This window comes from Staurois parvus, unplaced genomic scaffold (assembly GCF_062004578.1).
Source record: "Staurois parvus isolate SC_StPar_1 unplaced genomic scaffold, SC_StPar_1.0 ptg000757l, whole genome shotgun sequence".
In the NCBI taxonomy this organism is placed as follows: domain Eukaryota; kingdom Metazoa; phylum Chordata; class Amphibia; order Anura; family Ranidae; genus Staurois; species Staurois parvus.
This window is the reverse complement of record NW_028318553.1, coordinates 1124601-1141709: the sequence shown is the minus strand read 5'-3', so window position 1 is coordinate 1141709 and position 17109 is coordinate 1124601. Positions and strand designations below refer to the sequence as shown.

The following is a 17109-nucleotide window of genomic DNA, read 5'->3' as shown; positions in this document are numbered from 1 at the left end:
CAGCTCTGCTTCCTACCCTCTGTCTTCTTTGTCACCTCTCTCTTCCTCTCCTCACACTGGCACCCCCTTGCACCCTCTGCCCTCTCCACACACCGGCACCCCCTTGCACCCTCTGCCCTCTCCACACACCGGCACCCTCTTGCACCCTCTGCCCTCTCCACACACCGGCACCCTCTTGCACCCTCTGCCCTCTCCACACACTGGCACCCCCTTGCACCCTCTACCCTCTCCACACACCGGTACCCCCTTGCACCCTCTGCCCTCTCCACACACCGGCACCCCCTTGCACCCTCTGCCCTCTCCACACACCGGCACCCTCTTGCACCCTCTGCCCTCTCCACACACTGGCACCCCCTTGCACCTTCTACCCTCTCCACACCGGTACCCCCTTGCATCTTCTGCCCTCTCCACACACCGGTACCCCCTTGCATATTCTGCCCTCTCCACACACCAGCACCCCCTTGCACCCTCTGCCCTCTCCACACAACGGCACCCCCTTGCACCCTCTGCCCTCTCCACACCGGTACCCCCTTGCACCCTCTGCCCTTTCCACACACCGATACCCCCTTGCACCCTCTGCCCTCTTCCCCCGCAGACCCGTCGGCATTGTGTGGAAAGGCTCTCCCACACTCTCCTCTCCCTCGGCTCCAGCCAATCTGTGCGCACCATGGCCCACCCCTCCTATATCCCACCAGTCTCCACACACGATGCTGGAGACAAGCAGAGTCCAACCTACACAGCACGCCGCATACCACAAAACACTCACAAATTCCACCCCATACAACCTCAAATGTCAAATCCCCACTCTCCAAGACACCCAAAGGGACAAGCATTCCCCCAAAACACCCACTGAGAAAGCAATCCCACCCAGCAACATGGCCGGCTCCAGTCTCCTCCATGTGCCAATTCAAGATCTGCTATCTCTGTTGTTAAAAATAAAGCCTTATTAGTAAATACAAAAAAAAAAAAAAACAACTGGCTCCTAACTTTTTTAGCTGGCTCCTAGATTCAAAGTAAATTTGTCAAGCCCTGAGAGCTAACATCGAAAAGGCAAAACCTTGCCTACTGGACAGCCTGTCCAGGACACTTCTTCCTGATGTGCTAATCCATCACTATGGTGGCTCACTACTAGGGATGAGCCAAGCATACCTGGGTTCAGTTCAATGCAGCTTTCCAGAACAAACCCCTTGAAAGCCAATGAATATTAAAAAACAGCATTGGCCATTTTCTAGGCTAATAAGCAAGGGATTGTAAAAAAAATGACATGGGGGGACACGCCCTGGGGAACATGTACCAAAGCAATAAAAAAAATATTTAGAAAATTCTGTTTAGCGGGGAGCGGTGATTTTAAATTATGTTTTAAGAGCAATATTAAATTTGTTCTACTTTTAAATAACATGCCTGAGGGATGCCCTTAACTGGCCTGTGAAGTATAAAACATACTACAGCGAAATTGACATTTACAAGGAAAGAAAAATACCATTTAAATTGCAGCAAATGACAGCTTTGGCTGCTTTACTCCTGTTTGCAAAACAAGCAGCCGGGGTTTACCTTCATCCATACCAGATCTTTATCCTAGATGACGGCCTGAGATAGATATATAGATTTTAATGGGTGACCCCCACATGAAAACTGAGATGAGCTCCTCCTAAAAATAAATAATAGACCCCTATCCTTGATAAGGGTCCAGTATGGATGTCAAGGGGGACCCTATGCAAGAACAAGAAAGAAAAGCATAGGGCCCCCTCCAAAAATCCATACTGGATCCTTATCCAAGCATGCAGCCTGGCAGGTCAAGAAACGATGAGCATGCATTCCCACCTCCTCTAGTACATTACCAGGCCACATGCTGTCAATATGGGGGGAGCACCTTGACAGGGGAGACCCATGGTGATATGTTGATGAGGACAAGGGACTCTTCCCTACATCCCTGGTCAGGGGGTTTGAGGTTCTGCATGCAGGCAGCTTACAGGATCTGGAAACCCACTGTAACAATGCAAATAGTGAATGTGCGCTGTCCCTACTCTAAAAAAACATATACAGTCTGCCAGAGCTTGCTGCATACACTATTAATGTGTGTTCATCACATACAAAAAAACTATAAGAAGTGAATGCCTTTTGGTAAATACGTCCCTGATGCACATTATATATTTAAGGAGGCTGCAGGTGCAAGGTCTTACAATGGCTAGAGCAGCCTTCCTCAATCAGGGTGCTCAGGCACACTGGGGTGCCTTGAAGTTTCTTCAGGGGTGCCTTGGCAAAATTTCTAAAAATTGCCCAAAAGTTGCATACAAGCCAGCCAGTGGAACACGCCTGCCTTTTAGTTACACAAAGCCACAGGTTTTCATTGTGCACCATTACGACCTTCTAGCCGCCAGCGTCCTGACAACCAATGACATCATCAGTTGATCAGCTGCCTGCACAGCATTCCTGTTTGACCCTCCCCCGCCCCTCTCCATCAGTGCTGGGGTCACATTAGCCCAGTTATGGAGAAAAACTGATGGAGAAGAGAAACATTGGAATACTAGTCAGTACCAGTGTGCAAAAGTGTATTTGCTTTGGAAGAATAAATCACCTCCAATGTTGGGTGTCCGACATGTGTGGCTGTTGCTGCGTTATATAAAACTATTAGAATCACATTTTTCACATTTTAGAATGGGGTGCCTCAAGAGTGCCCATAATTTTATAGGGTGACTTGACTGAAAAAACGTTGAGAAACACTGGGCTAGAGGAAGGACCTGTCATGTCATCAGAAGACTAGCTGCAAGAACATGGAAGAGACAGCCAACCTCCGATGATGTAACAAAGATGAAGGCATGGGACCTGATTGCGGCAATGGATCACAGGATTGCAGCAGAACAATGTCATCTTTGTTGTAACTATGTTTGTTGAGGACAACCATTCACAAAAGGTAAGAGGGGAGAAAAATAAAAAGTGTGTGTACAGTCTTATGGAAAGAAGAGAAAGGGGGGACATAATTAAAAATTTTAAATATTTAAGTATGTGAAAAGTTTCGGGAGGGTGGTATTTTTAATATGAAATTGAGATCAAGAACACAGGGATGTGACCTGAAGCTAACTGGAGTAAAGTTCAAAACAAATCTTAGAAATAATTATCTTACTAAAAGAGTAGCTAATGCTTGGAATAGACTTCCAGCAGAGGTAGTGAGTCACTCAACAGTAAGATGCTTGGGACAAACATAGCTCTATACTCAGACAAAAAGATTAAAAAAAAAATAAAGCTACAAACAAAAAAAAAATGTAAAAATTGGACAAACTTGATGGACCGTTTTGGTCTTTTTCTGCTGCTGCTCTTCTGTGTTGTGATGTTTCACTAAACTGCCTGGGCCCATTATTCCAATCCTAATTTAGGGGTCTTCTCAACATTTTTTACAATTTTTTTTGCATTGTTTGAGTCAAAGATTTCCTTTGGTCCCTCTTTCTTTTCATTGGCGTCTTTTTGTTCCAGCTTGGGTGCATGTCCCATAGCCTGTCCCATCCGCCAAAGCCCCCACTGGTCTTTTTATGCTTAAACACTTTATTTTTCCAATAGCCTCCTAGGTGGTCTAGTGATATCACAGGCTCTTCCTCTTTATTCTCAGGGGTGGGGGATGGACATTTCTTCTGGGTCACTGTGAGCACACCCTACGTGATGATGTACCCCCAGGTTGTCAATGAAAGGCTGGACTCTTAGGAAATGGGCAGGATGACATTCTGACCAAAGAGAACCAGGTGGATGGAGGAGGAATCTTGGAAAAGCGGGAAGCAAAGTAGAGGGTGGAGAGGGAAAGCAAAGCTTGGATCCTCCCCAGCTCTTTTTTTTTTTTTTTTGTAATATGGGGGGGGGAGGGGGGGAATTGAAAAAAGGACTCCAGGAATCTCAGGGGTGAATTTCGGATATGCATTCCCTTACATGGTACCTTTATGCAGGGCTTTATTTCTCACAGAATAGGTGCAGGAACTCCCCCCTTCCAAGCTGCCCCCTACCCACCTATGAGCACCATCCTTTGGTTCCACCACCTACCCACCTACCCACCTACCTTTTAGTGCATACAGAACCAAGTATCATTTTGCGGTGTTAAGTAATTTGCATGGAATTTGGATCCCCTGTAACCAGCAACAAAAGCACCCCAGCAACAAAATACCCCCCAGCAACAACAGACCCACTTGAGCAACAATAGAACCCTGTCAGCAACAATAGATCTCCCAGCAGCCAGCAACAATAGACCCCTCCCTCAATAGTAGATCGCTCTTAGCAACAATTGGCTCTTCTGCAACAATAGACCCCTCCCTCATCAAGAGATTCCCCCCCCTCCCCAGCAACAATAGTTTCCCCAGCAGCCAGCATCAACAGACCCTCCATCACCCCCCTTGCCATTACATACATTCAGTGCCAGAGGTGCTAAAACTGCGTTCCCCCGCACTCCCGCACCCCCGCTGAAAAAAGGTCTGCCTTTATGACAACCATTAATCTGAATTGCTGTCTACTTACCTCTGTGACCAAGCCCCAATAGGTGGGGCAAAACACATCAGAGGACACAGCTAGCATGGTGCTGAGACCACTCCACACATACAACATACTGGACTCCCAGTGCTGCTCATGAGTGGTGTCCACTCCCCCTTTTGTCATTCCAGACACAAAAACAGACTAAGGACACTGCTCCCTTCACTCCTATGCTGGTGGGGTGATTCTTTCTGCTTATCTGGCTTTGGAGTGATGCCATTCAGCTTTACACATGGGCTGTCTACTTACCAATATTATTTCAGGTACTTATATAGCGCTGTCAATTTACGCAGCACTTTACATATATATTGTACATTCACATCAGTCCCTAAACCTCAAGGGGTGTACAATCTAAGGTCCCTAACTTACATTCATACGTACACATACTAGGGCCAATTTAGACAGGAGCCAATTCACCTACCAGCATGTCTTTGAAGGGTGGAAGGAAACTGGAAGAAACTCACACAGGCACAGGGAGAACATGCAAGCTCCAGGCAGGTGGTGCTGTGGTTGGGATTTGAACCCACAACCCTAGAACTGCCAGGTGGAAGTGCTAACCATTTAGCCACTGTGCTGCCTGTACCAATATAAAGATATACGGTGTGCAGCAGTAATCACATTTTTTTTTTGCTTGCAATTCTTTCAAAAGGAGTGTTTTTAATTCTATAATGAAACAATAATTAGGTAAAATCATCCTGCTCCCCACCCATGAGCCTCCTAATGCATGGCCTGTGTTGACCTTCCCCAGATGGGACTTCAAGGAAAGGAAATGATATGAGACAATTTTTCGTGACATAAGGTCCCTTTTTAAAATCCCTTCAGAAATGTGGAGACACTTCCACTCCACGGGTTGTATCACAGCTAGTCGGTGAAATGCAGATGATTTTGAATCTCTTGCGTGGGTGTCTGTGGTGTGAATTCATTTCCATTCCTTAGAAATGCTTTCAGAATGTAGAGTATAGTAGCACCCGCCACAACGATGACTTCATTGTTATGCTACATGCGCTATCACAGTCTTTAATGAAAAGCCCCTCCACGCTGATACTAGGAGCCGCAATTCAGCTAGTAAACAGCACCTGGATCAGCAGCGAGGCAATCTCTTAATATTGTATTTAACGGATGGAAGGGTGGCCAGAGGGAAGCTGCAAGGAAGAAGGGGGGCATAAATCTGCAGCTAGAAATCTGGGACACACTTGGAGTAAATATAGTGAATAATTCTTCATATATCAAAAAATATTTATAGTGTTCATTCGGAATCGAAATTTTGACAAAATTTTTGTTATTCAGAGGTTCGAATGTATCCGAATTTCGTAATGACAATAATAACAAATTTAAACGAATCTGAAATAACAAATTATATCGATTTGAATCCAATTCAAAAACAATATCGAAAACAAATTTGAAATGTAAACATATTGCTGATTTCCTTCAAAGACTGTGTGTATTAGTGTTGGAATATAGCCGTCTTCCAAAATTTGAATTTCAAAAGAAAAAAATGGAATAAAAGAACAGAATAGAAAAAAGAATGGAATAGAATAGATAAGGAATAGAATAGAATAGATATAATCATCTTCCAAAATTCTAAATTTTATTTTAGAACAGAAAATAATTTAATAAAATAGAATAGAATAGAAGATAAATAAAATAGAATAGTAAAGATTAGAATAGAAAGGAATAGAATAGAAAAAAACACAATAGAGTAGAACAGGCTAAAAAAGAATAAAGCTGTCTTTGGAAATTCAACTTTCGAATAGAATGAAACAAAATAGAATAGTACAGAAAATAAAATAGAAAGTAAAGGAATAGAATAGAAAAGAATGGAATATAAAATAATATAATAGAAAAGAAGAGCACAGTATTAAAAAAAAACCAGAATAGAATAGTATATAATGGAAAGAATGTATCTCCCAAAATTCGGATTTTGAAAATAGAATAGAAGAGAATAGCATAAAACAGAATAGAAAATAAAATGAAAGAATAGAATAGAACAAAAAGGAATAGAATAGAAGAGAACAGAATGGAAAATAATAGAATAGAATAAAATAAAGTATAGCCATCTTTCTAATAGAACCAGCTATTCTTCGCAATGAATTTGGATTCATCAATATTTCTGATTCATTTTTTTTTATTCAAATACTTTGAATCCATTGAAAAAAAATTCAAATCTGGTCAAAAATGAATAAATGAAATGAAACAAATTTCATTACGAATGAAACAAAACAAAAATTAGCAACCTAACGAATCCATACGAAACAAAGCAATTTTTTAAATTCTACGCACGTCTAGTCTAATTGACCTCCTATCTGATGGTTCCTGCATAGTCAATAGCACAGACTGCGCTTGAGTACGTCCGTTAGACTACCACTTCCCCATCCAAACACCGACAACAGACACCACAGCCAACCATACAAGACTAGACGACACCAATCTTGAAGTAAACCAGGAGGTAGACTGGTTTATTTGAACACAGATACAAGATATATACACTCAGAGGACAGTCCCCCCTCCCTGCATAATGACACGGTGGGGCAATCTACATTTAGTAACAAGGGACACACAGGTATTCAAACTTCACACCAGCAGACAGTCCCATCAGGAGGGAGGGCTGCTGGAGACACCCCACACTAAGCTAACACACATAAACACATATATCCCATAACAGTTTGCTCCTAAACAATAGAACAATGGGATGCAGCCACATAACATCAAACAATCAACAACCCCCCACCCCAATATTAGGACAGATCACCCTATACCCCTAACAGGCACAGGGTGATTTACACATAAGAGGCATATGGGGAGCTGAGACAGGGGTCTCCCCACCTCTCCAAAGTGAGCTGGGTTCCATGGGCCCCCCACCCAAAGTGACTCCCGTCACACTGCCATAGATATGTAGCAACCTCCTAGTTTAGCTAGGGGGAGCTAGACTCCAATGGTTAGACAGGGGCTGAGCTGCAGCCCATGTGTATTAGCCAGAGAGGGTTCAATTTGTGGTCGGGGATGAGAGGCTGTGCAGGCCAGCCCCTCTGGAATTTCCCCCTGCTCTAGGGCTTTTGGAGGAAGACTCTAGAGGCAGTGGGTGGATCTGAGGACCGCGACCTGGTGCTAACATGCAGCAAAATCCATCTCCACCATCAGGAGCTCCAGTGAATACTGGTTAGGGCTTAGACCCCGCACCTCAGGTGATCCTACTCCTCCGCCAGGGTGCCCTGCCTGTGTACCTATCCTGCTGGTTTTGGTGTGAGCCTTTCCACTGCTATAGCAACTGGTCTTTGAGCCTGACCCCTGATCGTGACACGCACACTATAACAACCTAGGAAGGGTTCCCACAAGATTTTGAAGTATGTCTGCGGAATTTTAGTACTTATTCAACCGAAAGAGCTTTTGTGACGTTGGATATTGACATGGGACAAAACAATCATGCTCAAAATTGGCATTCCAATTCATCACAAAGGTGTTCATTAGGGTTGTGGTTGGGGCTGTGCACTTGCCCCTTGATACCAAAATGGCCGTGCCATGTCTTTATGGACCTGGCTTTGTGTATGGTCATGCTGGGACAGAAAAGGACCTTCTACAAACTGCTGTCAAAGGGTTGGGAGTGCCAACTGTGATGGCAAGTTTCCAGCCCACCTGTATGCGTTACATTTTTTCCTCAGATCCAATAGAGCCAGATGAATGGCATCCTCATCTATGAAGCTTCTACTAAAACTGTTGTAGAAATTACCATGATCATTCCTGCATACCAGCATAGAAGGCAGAGGTCCCAATTTCAATAAAATATAAGTGTTCCCACAAGATTTTGAAGTATGTCTGCGGAATTTTAGTACTTATTCAACCAAAAGACCTTTTGTGACGTTGGATATTGATATGGGACAAAACGATCATTCTCAAAACTGGCATTCCAATTCATCACAAAGGTGTTCATTAGGGTTGTGGTTAGGGCTGTGCGCTTGCCCCTTGATACCAAACTGGCCATGCCATGTCTTTATGGACCTGGCTTTGTGTATGGTCATGCTGGAAAAGTAAAGACCTTCTACAAATGCTGTCAAAGGGTTGGGAGTGCCAACTGTGATGGCGATTTTCCAGCTGACCTGTATGCATTACATTTTTTCCTAAGATCCAATAGAGCCAGATAAATGGCGTCCTCATCTATGAATCTTCTACTAAAACTATTGTAGAAGTTATCATGATCATTCCTGCATACCAGCATAGAAGGCAGAGGCTCCCAATTTCAATAAGATATGTGTTCCCACAAGATTTTGAAGTATGTCTGCGGAAGTTTAGTACTTATTCAACCAAAAGAGCTTTTGTGATGTTGGATATTGACATGGGACAAAACAATCATTCTCAAAATTGGCATTCCAATTCATCACAAAGGTGTTCATTAGGGTTGTGGTTGGGGCTGTGCGCTTGCCCCTTGATACCAAACTGACCGTGCCATGTCTTTATGGACCTTGCTTTGTGTATGGTCATGCTGGAACAGAAAAGGACCTTCTACAAACTGCTGTCAAAGGGTTGGGAGTGCCAACTGTGATGGCGAGTTTCCAGCCCACCTGTATGCATTACATTTTTTCCTAAGATCCAATAGAGCCAGATGAATGGCATCCTCATCTATGAAGCTTCTACTAAAACTGTTGTAGTAGATACCATGATCATTCCTGCATACCAGCATAGAAGGCAGAGGCTCCCAATTTCAATAAGATATAAGGATTCGTTAAGGCTCAGGCAGTCCCACTTTACAAATAGGGACTTGTGACATAAAAAAAACATGGCGTGCCTTTGTAAAAATGTCTCTCAGACACAGCCTTTACCTTCCCCTGTGTTGTCATTAGCAGTTTATCTTTAAAATGTTGCTGTCTGATTGGATGATATAGCCTGAGGCGGCAATGATAGAGGAATGCATACATCAATGATTTCTTCAGCTACTTTCCCAGACTCCTTGCAGGCTGCTCCCAAGGCTCCATCTAATGTCCGGATCTGTGTCACGAAACATGCCACTGTTTTGCTACCAATTTATTTGTGCTGTCTGCCCTGCGGATATTCATTGCTGTGCCGAATACACCTAGAGAAGTTTATTGAAGTCGCTGCTTATGCATAATAGAAGAAATTCTAATAAAAATGCAGTGACGGGATCACTATGAGATGTTGTCTGTTTGGCAGAATGTGAGTGAGTGAATTTATGTGTTTGCCAATAGCCCATTGTGGTGCAATGGAGCTGCAGGATACATCAGTACCTAAGAACTTGTCAGGGATGGATGTATTCTGCAGCTCCATGGCGTTGCTTACAGTCAGTGGTGTATTTACCACAAGGCAAAAAAGGCATTTGCCTAGGGTGGCATTTTTCAATGGGGGCAGCACTGCCCCCTGGAAGAAGAGATGGAAGGAGGGACACACGCAGCATGGGGATCAGCTGGGATCTGAGAGAAGCTGCGGGCTGCTTGACGGTGTATGCAGAGCCTGACTCTCATTACAGGGGATGTCTGGAGATGTCTGGATGTCTTTTCCTTCAAGAGCTCCTGGATTGCTTTTGCAGTGTGTTTTGGATCATTGTCCATCTGTACTGTGAAGCGCCGTCCAATCAACTTTGCTGCATTTGGCTGAATCTGGGCTGACAGTATATCTCTAAACACTGCAGAATTCATCCGGCTGCTTCTGTCACATGATCAATAAACACCAATGACCCAGTGCCACAGGAAGCCATGCATGCCCATGCCATCACACTGCCTCCACCATGTTTTACAGATGACATTGTGTGCTTTGAATCATGAGCTGCTCCAAGCCTTCTCCACACTTTTTCTTCCCGTCATTCTGGTATAGATTAATCTTAGTTTCATCTGTCCAAAGAATGCTTTTCCAGAACTGGTCTGGCTTATTTAGATGTTTTTTGGCAAAGTCTAATCTGGCTTTTCTATTCTTCAGGCTTATGAATGGTTTGCACCTTGTGATGAACCCTCTGTATTTGCTCTTGTGAAGTCTTCTCTTGATTGTAGACTTTGACAATGATACACCCACCTCCTGGAGAGTGTCCTTCACTTGTCTGGATGTTGTGAATGGCTTTTTCTTTACCATAGAGAGGATCCTGCGATCATCCACCACTGTTGTCTTCTGTGGACGTCCATGCCTTTGCTGTGGAGCTGTGCCTTTCTCTCTCTCACTGGTGTATGGAGGGTGGTGGTAGTGGAAGGCTCTCTCGGGTGGGGGGGTGGTGTTGGTTGGTGTCTGGCTCTTGATTTTTGAGTTGCCTAGGGTAGCACAAAACCTAAATACACCACTGCTTACAGTATCTTCACTAATATTTTGCATGTGGTTTCCTAAGAAAAGAGGTTTTATTTGATTGGGGACCTTTCTGTGTAGTAACATCGAGGTGTGCCCTCTGACACACATACTGGAAGAGACTGTCATAGCCTATGAACATGATATAGGAGATGTAGACTGCTAGACGTTAACTCCATTGCCAACAGTCAGATGGCAGAGATTTAATAGAACAGGCAGCACGGCGTCTCTTAAGTGATAAGTTCACCTTTCAAGAAAAAAATAATAAATGCAAATATTTTATCAGGAAAAACGTGCATTTATGTATTTTTTCCTACAGGAGGCTAGAAAGCAGTGGATCAGGGCGCAATGTCAAGCTTCTGCAAGCACGCCCTGAGGCTTTCAGCCTGTACCTCCACATAACTCCACACAGGCTGACTGTTGAAAGCTGCAGGGCTTGTGAATGAAATACAGTTTGGTCCACATATATTTGGGCACAGGCACAATTTTCATACTTTTGGCTCTGCATGCCACCAGAATAAATTAACATGAAACAATCCAAATGAATTTGAAGTGCAGACTTTCAGCTTTAATTCAAGGGGTTGAATATAAATATCAAGTACCAATTTTAGGAACTGCAACCATTTTTATACACAGTCCCTCCATTTTTAAGGGCTCAAATGTAATTGGACAAAATGAATATAATCATAAATAAAATGTTCATTTTCATTATTTTGTTTAGAATCCTTTACTGGCAATGACTGCCTGACGTCTGAAACCCATGGACATTACCAAAGACTGGGTTTCCTCCTTTCTGATGCTTTGCCAGGCTCTAACTGCAGTTGTCTTCAGATGTTCTTTGTTTGTGGGTCTTTCTGCCTGTAGTTTTGCCTTCAGCAAGTGAAATGCATGCTCAATTGGGTTGAGATCAGGTGATTGACTTGGCCATTGCAGAATATTCCACTTCTTTTTCTTCAAGAGCTCCTGGGTTGCTTTTGCAGTGTGTTTTGGATCATTGTCCATCTGTACTGTGAAGCGCCGTCCAATCAACTTTGCTGCATTTGGCTGAATCTGGTCTGACAGTATATCTTTAAACACTGCAGAATTCATTTGGCTGCTTCTGTCACATGATCAATAAACACCAATGACCCAGTGCCACTGGAAACCATACATGCCCATGCCATCACACTGCCTCCACCATGTTTTACAGATGACATTGTGTGCTTTGAATCATGAGCTGCTCCAAGCCTTCTCCACACTTTTTTCTTCCCGTCATTCTGGTACAGATTAATTTTAGTTTCATCCATCCATAGAATGCTTTTCCAGAACTGCTCTGGCTTATTTAGATGTTTTTTGGGCAAAGTCTAATCTGGCTTTTCTATTCTTCAGGCTTATGAATGGTTTGTACCTTGTGGTGAACCCTCTGTATTTGCTCTTGTGAAGTCTTCTCTTGATTGTAGACTTTGACAATGATACGCCCACCTCCTGGAGAGTGTCCTTCACTTGTCTGGATGCTGTGAATGGCTTTTTCCTTACCATAGAGAGGATCCTGCGATCATCCACCACTGTTGTCTTCCGTGGACATCCATGCCTTTTTATGTTGCTGAGCTCACCAGTGTGTTCTTTCCTCAGAATGTACCAAACTGTTGATTTGGCCACTCCTAATGCTGCTATCGCTCTGATGGATTTGTTCATTTTTGAAGCCTTACAATGGCCTGTTTCACTTGGATGGACAGCTCCTTTGAACGCATGATGTAGGTTCACAGCAATAGATTCCAAATGCAAATACCACACTTAGAATCAATTCCAGACCTTTTACCTGCTTAATTGATGAAGAAATAACAAAGGAATAGCCCACACCTGGCCATGAAAAAGTTTTTGATTCAATTGTCCAGTTACTTTTGGTCCCTTGAAAAAGGGGGGATGGCTACTCTTAAGAGCTGTAATTCCTAAGCCCTTCCTCCAATTTGGATGTACATACCCTCAAATTAAACTGGAGAGTGTGCACTTTCAGCCCATATCCATTATATAGCCATTATATAGCTATAGCTTGAATATGTTTTGGTAAATACTTGAAAAAAAAAACTAAAATTGTGCCTTTTGTCCAAATATATATGGACCTAACTGTATGAGATCACTCATTAGCGCCCCCGCAGTCTATTCAGAATGAAAATCCATCAGTCGCGGTGGCTGATGGTAGTCTGTCCATTCACAGAAAATTAATGAATCATGTGGGCGGAGCCCCACACAGCTACACTGTTTTAAAATTGTGACAATGGATGCGGGGAAAAGATTCCCCACCCGCTCCCACACCAAGGGCAGGAGGTTGAGGGGGAACTGGCTGAAGGAAATGGAACATGTTACATGTTCCACCCTAAATACAGGTGGAACATTTACAATGTTCCAGAAGGTGAACTTAACCTTTAAAGCAGAGGTCCACTCAATAGCGGAAACTCTGCTTATTTGCCTCCTTCTCCCCTCCACTGCCATATTTGGCACCTTTTGGGGGGGAGGAGAGAGCAGGTACCTGGTTTTGACAGGTACCCGCTCCCACTTCGGGCTCAGTTCGCTGCGGCAAAGTGAGCCAGAAGCTCGGCTGGCTCCTCCCTCCCACAGTCTCCTGGGAACTTTCACAGGTCCCAGAAGTCTGCCGGACCAATTAGTAGGCGCAGCATGCGCAGTGGGCACCAGGTTGTGAAGCCGCAAGTTGTCACAACCTGGTGCCCACAGTAGAGATGCTGCCACCATGGAGGAGAGAAGAGGAGAAGGGAAGGCACGGGTGAGAACATCGCTGGACTCCGGGACAGGTAAGTGTGTGTTTATTAAAACTCAGCAGCCACAGATTCTGTAGCTGCTGACTTTTAATAAACACAAAAACAACTGGAACTCCGCTTTAGGCATTTCTTTTATGTATAAAGAAACAATTAATTAGTTATACCAAAGCATTATTCTTCTTCAAAGTTCAGCTCTGTTGAAAAAGTATGTATACTGTAGCAGGTGGTATCAGAAAGTTTTGAGACTAGTTTTGTAACACGCCAACATATAGCAGCACCAGGCTGCAGGCACAGTCACAGGGAGCACCAACCTTCATAGGGCAGTGTGCGAAAAGACACTGTCCTGTGTACATCAGGAGCTGTGCCATTCTGACCATATGCGTTACCACGTTTGCTATTTCATTATGGACAGCAAGTTAGAACAAAGAGTAAATGTGTTCTGCATGAAACTGGAAAAATCTGCCACAGAGACTTTGGATATGATTCAGCAAGTTCACGGAGATGCTGCAGTGAGTCGTTCAAGGTGTTCTGAGTGGTGCTTCAAGAGCGGAAGAACATCACTGGAAGATGACGAGAGATTAGGAAGAAATTCAACGAGTTCAACCCCCGAAAATGTTGAAACCATTCGTCAACTTGTGCAAGATGATCATCAGAGAACAATCCACAACATTGCTACCATTGTCCGTGTGTCATATGGAACAGTCTAGGGAATCCTTATGTGTGATTTGAACATGCGCCGTGTCGCTGTCAAATTCGTCCCCAGGCTGCTGACCCAGGAGCAGAAGGAACAACACGTCGAAGTCTGTCAAGAACTCCATCAGCGTGCCAATGATGACCCGGCCTTCATGTCGAGGATTATTACCAGTGACGAGATTTGGATTTCATGCACAATTTCTCTCTCACAAGCTGATCTCTATTCCTGTCTGTAAGTTCCCACATCATGGACTTTATCAAAGTGACCCGGAAGGGCTATATAATAACCCCTTATAAGTACCAGATGATGGCCAAAATCTCAAGAGAGCTCTGTGTCCAATGAGACTCAGGCTCTCCCAAAAATAAGCCTGGAGTCCATGGCAGAGGACACATTGATCCTTTGCCAGGCTCTCCTCAGCACCCAGTAGTGACCCAGCCAGGGCTATATATAACCCAGTATGAGTCCAAGATGGCCACCCAAGTCTCCAAAGAGCTTTGTGTCCAATGAGACACAGGCTCTCTCAAGATGGAGAGCAAAGTCCATGGCAGAGGACACACTGATACTATGCCCACCTATCTTTAATGCTTAGTAGTTAGCAATGTCGCTCATGTGACCACTTTGATTACAAAAGAAGTAGGAAGTGATTAAGTTATCCAGCAATTGCTTCTTTAACTGCTAGCCACTTTTAATAGTGTCAGTTTCCCAGAAGACTCTAGGGGAAAATTTGTCATGAATGGGATGGTGTTCAAAAGCAGTAGAGGTAAGTATTTACAGGTATGCCTCACCTAGGAAACTTCTGTATAATGACAGGGACACTTCAAAAGATAAAAATACATGGTTGTTGTTTCAATACCATACCAAAAATAACCATCTTCCACCTCAGAACATGTTTATGTTGGTGATGGTTTGGGTGTTGGAGCCAGACACAATATGCATAAGGTCAGGACGTGCCTCCCTCTGCTTGTCTCCTTGGATGCTGAATGCATAGACACAACACCGCTCACGCAGCTTTTGTGAGACCTCTGCCAGACCAATAATCAATAAATGAGCTGGCTGGGAGTGACCTTTACATCTTGAGAACATCTCACACTGTGAAACAGGAGAGGACAGATGGTTAGGAAGACACACAAGCATTTCCAAGGCAACAAGGTACATTAACAAAGGGATCCCCGATGTGTAGTTTATCTTGCACCATATCTGTTTTTAGATTTTTTTTAGGTAAAGTGAAACTATGATAAAAAAATAAATTGTGAACAGGCAGGTTTTTTTAATTCAGAAGAGACATACACTATATTGCCAAAAGTATTGGGCCGCCTGCTTTACACACACATGAACTTTAATGGCATCCCAGGCATAGTCCGTAGGGTTCAATATTGAGTTGCCCTTTGCAGCTATAACAGCTTCAACTCTTCTGGGAAGGCCGTCCACAAGGTTTAGGAGGGTGTCTATGGGAAGGTTGGACCATTCTTCTAGAAGCACATTTGTGAGGTCAGGCCCTGGTGTCAGACGAGAAGGCCTGGCTCACAGTCTTCGCTCTAATTCATCCGAACGGTTTTCTATCAGGTTGAGGTCAGGACTCTGTGCAGGCCAATCAAGTTCCTCCACCCCAAACTGGCTCCTCCATGTCTTTATGGACCTTGCTTTGTGCACTGGTGCGCAGTCATGTTGGAACAGGAAGGGGCCATCCCCAAACTCTTCCCACAAAGTTGGGTGCATGAAATTATCCAAAATGTCTTGGTATGCTGATGCCTTAAGAGTTCCCTTCACTGGATTGTAGGAGCCAACCCAACCCCTGAAAAACAACTCCATACCATAATTCCCTCTCCAGCAAACTTTTCAGCTGGCACAAGTCAAGCAAGTACTGTTCTCCTGGCAACTACCAAACGGAGACACGCCCATCAGGTTACCAGACAGAGAAGCATGATTGATCACTCCAGAGAACACATCTCCACTGCTCTAGAATCCAGTGGTGGTGTGCTTTACACCACTGCATCTGACGCTTTGCATTGCACTTGGTGATGTAAGGCTTGGATGCAGCTGCTTGGCCATGGAAACCCTTTCCATGAAGCTCTCTATGCACTGTTGTGCTAATCTAAAGGGCACATGAAGTTTAGAGGTCTTTAGCTATTGACTCTGCATACAGCTGACAACTTCTGCGCACTAAATATATATATATATATATATATAAGGTGCTAATATACTAAATAACACAAATAAATAAATAAATACTACTGTCCAAAAATTATATTGTCCACAATAAAAAAAAAAATATAATCAAATAAAATAAACAGAATAGACAAAAATCCTCCAGAAAGACAGTCCGCAAAAAGGCTTCCAGCCGAATGTAGATCCTGTGTTTATGGATATCGAACCTCAAAAAAAGAGAGAACTCACATAGTGTGATACCATAAAAACGCATAAGGTAATATCAACATCACTGCAAAACGCATGTGAATCACACTAAACCACACGTGGTGACTTCTGCGCACTGTGCGCTTCAGCAAACACTGACTCCGTCCTGTCATTTTACGTGGCCTACCACTTCGAGTTGCTGTTGTTCCCAATTGCTTCCACTTTGATTTAATACCCCTAACAGTTGACCGTGGAATATTTAGTAGCCAGGAAATGTCACGGATGGACTTATTGCACAGGTGACAACCTATCACGGGACCACGCTTGGAGTCACTGAGCTCCTGAGAGCGACCCATTTTTTCACCAATGTTTGTAGAAGCAGTCTGCATGCCTAGGTGATTGATTATATACACCTGTGTCCATGGAGGTAATTGGAACACCTGAATCACATGATTTGGAGGGGGGTCCCAATACTTTTGGCAATATAGTGTACTATGTTTCTCCTGCATTAAAGTTATTTACCTATCTGTGTGC

At 43.8% G+C, this 17109-nt stretch overlaps 1 pseudogene; it reads left to right on the top strand.

The window, feature by feature from the left end:
* Window positions 1–13933: 13933 nt before the first annotated feature.
* On the top strand, window positions 13934–14236 carry LOC149444982 (protein GVQW3 pseudogene; annotated as a pseudogene).
* Window positions 14237–17109: the final 2873 nt, after the last annotated feature.